The sequence below is a fragment of the Penaeus monodon genome, chromosome 17, assembly GCF_015228065.2.
Source record: "Penaeus monodon isolate SGIC_2016 chromosome 17, NSTDA_Pmon_1, whole genome shotgun sequence".
Taxonomy (NCBI): domain Eukaryota; kingdom Metazoa; phylum Arthropoda; class Malacostraca; order Decapoda; family Penaeidae; genus Penaeus; species Penaeus monodon.
The window spans coordinates 46,999,506-47,004,505 of record NC_051402.1 but is presented as its reverse complement, the minus strand read 5'-3'; the positions used below and the strand labels follow the sequence as shown (position 1 = coordinate 47,004,505).

Genomic DNA, 5,000 nt, shown 5'->3' with positions numbered 1-5,000 from the left:
CACTTCAAAATCCCTCGTCACTCTATCCCACCACATACCGCACAAGCTTTGCGTTCCGCTGCGAATTGTTTGTTATTCTTTTTTCTTCTTTCACACTCACTCTTTCTCTCAGAACGCTGTTTACGATCCTCACAAACGCGCACGGACTTTCCCCCCCGTCTTTCGCGCTGATCCTCGTTCGAGTGAGAAAGGCAAAGGTCCCCTCCTGGGCGCCGTTGTTCGGGCTTCTCTCCGTGTTCCTTTTCACACGCTAAGCACAGAAGCTCCCCTGGCGAGTATCGCTTCCCCTCGCATGGCTGTCGGTGCACCCATGGCGAGTATCGGTGTCCCTGGTGGGTATCAGGGGTCCTTCGGTGGGAGGGGCTCTATCTCTGCTGCTGCTGACTTGCACTCGACACTCGACTCTTCGCACACTATCATGCACTCCTAATCCGCACTGAAATTTCTTCTCTGATCCCTTCTAAATCTTCCTTTACTGACACGAATACGGGCGTAGCAGAAGAGGAATGACACAAGCATACAGTTTTTAAGGCACTAAGTCACAACTTCATTCCAGTCAGAATATTGCCTGGTCAGTGTTGGAGATTGTACAAATAATTCCTTGAGTTTAGATGGCCAGAGTGAATGTGTCGGGAGTTTGACGCCCTTCTCCTAAAGCGACGACGTTAGTGTTCGGATTCCTTCGCCAAACCTCACCTACTAATCTTTAAAATGTAAATCACTTGGCTAAGTTCAGGGAAAATCCACTTAATGCAACCAGTGTCCACCGTAGGGGAGGGGAGCGAGCCTCCTCTAGGCACAAGTATTGATTATCCGTTTTCTAAGATCCTACAACTCGTAAATCCCTGCGGATTTACTGACACATGTTAAAATTCCGGCTTTTTGGATTCACTTGATCTTTCGTAATCACGCCCTCCTTTCATTTTCCTCTTGCAGTGAGTCCACTCGTCTGTCACGGGCCGTATCCTGAACTCTAGGCCACGTCCGTCCTCCACCCCGTCCCGATGCCGAGATGATCCGCTTACGCCCGAGACGATAGCAGACTTCGGAAGTCGGGAAGACGATAGAGGGGATAAGGGAGAGGGGGGAGGTGTTGGAGGCGGAAGCCCTCGGTTCGATAGATGATCTTTTAAAAACTGTTCCTACCTAACTTCGTGTAAAGTTAATGTGAAATGCGATAGCGTAGGTAGTCGTCACAAGAGCCCTTTTTTATCTAAAAAGTGAAGGAAGTCGCTACCGCCCGCGATATGGAGGTTCCGGAATGTCAACAGTGATTTATCCTTTCGGAGGCAACAGCATCTCCTGGTCCTCTTTCGCTTTCCAGCAGAGTAGAGTAATCGCAAACTATGAACTACAGGATTTGTGCGGTCGTCAAGGCTCGAAAAGACAATGCTGAACCCTCGGGTGAAGGGAGCATAAGGCAGCTGCGAGTACCAATACGAAGGGTCTCCCACGAACTACATCTGTAGCGCTGTGCGGGCCACGCGTCCGTCCTTCTCCACCAGAGGTACAGCTCACTGGCGCTCTACCGCCACCACACACCGCCGCCGCTGCACCACGGGCTCCTCCTCTCAGGACTGTGTGCAGTGAGCCTCCTCGTCTGCTCACCGCCACCGCCCTTCCTCATGGCACGCTCGAGGGACAGCTACCAATCCCCAAGCACGAGGAGGAGAGGGAATCCGAGTGGGAACACCGTGAAGGGAAGCGTGAGGACACCGAGCACTGCCGAGAAGACAACTGCCGCGCTGTCTCCCTCACACTGGCAGGGTGCCGTTATCAAGGGGGCGGGACCTACAGTCTCCCCATGTCTCTCTCGCTCGCCAGCTCGCTCGCGCTCTCCCGCTCTCTCTCTCTCTCCCCTCTCGCGCTCTCTCTCGATCCCCGGTGCCGCGCCCAACCTAGCTCACCGGGAAAAGAGGAGGGCCCGCAGTGGCAACACCGTACGACGCGGGGGTACTGGGGGTCTTGTAATCATTCACAACGTTTTCTCTCCTCAACTACGCACCCAACAGGTTATGTGGAGTAAATAACCACACGGTTTCGCGCGACCATTCAAGGTGGACATCGCACGCACGGTACTACCGCCTACGGAGCCCGTCAAAAAGAAAGAAATTTCTTTATCCGAAGACATTTGGCAAGTGCCCAAGTTGAATCAGAGGTGCCAAATGCATTATTCCTTTATCACTCGCTGTTTCTCTTTGCTCATCTTTACACGGCAATGCTCTTCGCAAGACGTGGCCTTTCGGACTCTCCCGGGACAGGATGCAAATGTCAGCAGGATTTCCGTAGAGGAGGATATCCATCTGATCCTGAACGCAGAACCGGGGGTCGGGGAGGGGAGAAGGTGAACAGTGTGTGCACAAGAGTGAGGAAGATTCTTGCCATATCCCGCATGGGGTTCGTGTCCGCCCGTCTGGGTGAATTAGACGCAAACAAAGCGACTATTCCACGCCCGTTTCTCCTTCCTAACCTACATCCTCCTTTGCGTGAAAAGATCCAAAGATCAAGACTCGAAACCCCGAACAAAGGCATGAGGACCAAACCCCATCAGTCGATTTCTTCCGGTATAGGGGCAATGGGGGGGGGGGGGGGCAAGCAGCGCGAGGGTGTTTGTGTGCCGGGCCGCAGAGGGAGAGAGGAAGGGGACGCCACTATGGATCCTTACCTCGCCGATGTCAACTCACTCACAACTCACGCACATGTTCCCATTCACTGATGTATAGGTCTTGTTGCACACGCCCAACGAGCCCAATCTGCTCGGGTGCGGCGGGGGCACGCTCCCACGGCGCCCCTTGCCAAAGGCACATCCCTCGAGCACCCGCCTTTGATCATAACACTCCTTTCATTTCACGATTGCCGCTCGAATGTTCGTATTGTGATCATTTGCCATGGGAAAACCTCAGCTGGTAAAGCAAAGACTGATTCATCCATTAGCTATTAAAGAAAAACATTATTATCCAATAGCAACTACATCAACACTACTTTTTTCAAATATCAATAGTTATGCTAAAAGCTACGCTTAAGACGAATTATGCTAGCATTACATCAAAGGCGCTGTCTGCATCCTTGACCATTTTGTACAATTTCGAATGAAAAATATCGATTTGTAATAGAACAGTGTTACCACGTCCGTCTCCTATCAATAAAAGCCTTCCGTCTGCTAGCAAACCCGAAGTTTGTCGCTGATGCTTCTCAGTTTTGTTGCCACATCGCTAACGTGGTCAGAATACCCCCCCACACACACCAGGTGTTTCCCTGCAGCCTGACCAGCGTGAGCCATTGGCAACACCTGCTGCCCAACTCACACCAGATCGCTTACCAATTCGGCGCCGTTACAAGCACCCGCTGGCCCGCGCGCGCGCTCCATCCCCAGGCCGCTATCATCCCGCTAGTTCCGTTATGTGACATGCAGGGAAGGGGTTTGGGTACAGGAGTGGGTATAATAATAATAAAAAAAAACTCAATAACAGGCACACACAAACGTACATAATCTCATAAAAAACATGAAAAATACAAGTATTTGCGTGTACCTTATTTATGTAAGTATGTAAGGATGTACGTGTACCTTATTTATGTAAGTATGCGTATATGCATGCATTTATGAATGTAAGAATATGTTAATGTATATGTGTATGTATATGCATATGTATACATACATGTGTGTATGCGTATAAATAAGCATATCCATATATACAAACTGACTCACAATTAAAAGATCTCTGCACCTTGAGAGTCTAACCTGCCACCGCAGACTACCTGTAATACCACTTGGTCGCCAAATTCACGTCGCCAAACTCACACTCTTGTACTTACTGTCCTTCCTTTCCCTAGTGATAGTAATGCCATCACTTGTCACTACACCAAACAAATATATACACACATACATACACATACACACACACACACACACACACACACACACACACACACACACACACACACACACACACACACACAACACACACCACACACACACACACACACACACACATACACACACACAAATAAATAAATAAATAATCAAATAAATAAATAAAACCAAACCACCTTAGTATAAAAGAGAAACAAAAAAAAGCAACGACAAAAAAAACGTACACCAAAAGATAGCACAGGCCACAGGAAAACAACCAGGCAAACAACACCGATCACATAAACAAACAAACGCGCGCTGCCGTGGTTGTTACCGCACATTATCTGATTACCGTTACTCCCGCGTTCCACTACCGCTACTCGCCACCGCCACAGCCGTCTGTCGCTCGCCATGCACACTGTCATGCGCGCGACAGGTACTACTACTACTCTTTTTCTGTCTCGAGAACACAGCTATCGAAATGCCACGATTGAATAACGAAAGGCCCGCACGAAACGCAGTCAGCACACAAACATGCTGGCACGATATCTATGCATCCCCCCAAAAAAAAATATCCCCCGTCATACGCGCACACAATAACAAAACTCCCCGAGCCTCATCTTCCCCCCTCTCCCCTCTCCCTCTCCCTATCTCCCTCCCTCTCTCTCTCTGGCCAAGAAGAGATGAGAGAGAAAAATGGGGGAGGGAGGGAGGGAAGGGAGGGAGAAGAGAAGAGAAGAGAAGAGAAGAGAAAGAGAAAGAGAGAAAGAAGAGAAGAGAAGAGAAGAGAAGAGAAGAGAAGAGAAAAGAAGAGAAGAGAAAGAGAGAAAGAAGAGAGGAGAGAGAGAGGAGAGAGAGAAGAGAGAAAAGGAAAGGGGGTGGGGGAAAAAAAGGAAGAGTTACAGAAAGGGAAACAAAGAAAGATAATTTAAAAAGATGAACAGGAGAAAAAAGGATAAAAGGAAGAGAAAGAAAAGAGGAAAAAAAGAGAAGAGAGAGACGAGGAGAGAAGTATAGAAGAGAGAGAAAAGAGGGGAGAAAAAGAAAAAGGAAAAAGAGAGAAGAGAGAGAGAGATGAGAGGAGAGGAAAGAAAAAGAGAGAGCGAGAAAGTAATGAGGGAGAGAGGCAGAGGTAGGGACTTGGAGAGGA

At 49.1% G+C, this 5,000-nt stretch overlaps 1 protein-coding gene across 12 annotated transcripts in view; it reads right to left on the bottom strand.

Annotated features, from left to right (window-relative positions):
• LOC119583831 (tyrosine-protein kinase SRK2-like) overlaps nucleotides 1-5,000 on the bottom strand; it is a 192,454-nt gene that overhangs the window by 90,985 nt on the left and 96,469 nt on the right. For 2 of the 12 annotated variants that reach the window (XM_037932555.1, XM_037932556.1), the window contains exon 1: nucleotides 1-1,824. This exon is cut by the window's left edge and continues 348 nt beyond it. The exons of 3 other annotated variants lie outside the window; for them this stretch is intronic. The gene's annotated coding sequence lies outside the window, so the exon portion shown is untranslated. Of the gene's footprint in view, nucleotides 1,874-5,000 lie in introns of those variants that run through there. 7 more of the 12 variants (XR_005229728.1, XR_005229727.1, XM_037932553.1 and 4 more) reach the window with 7 other exon arrangements.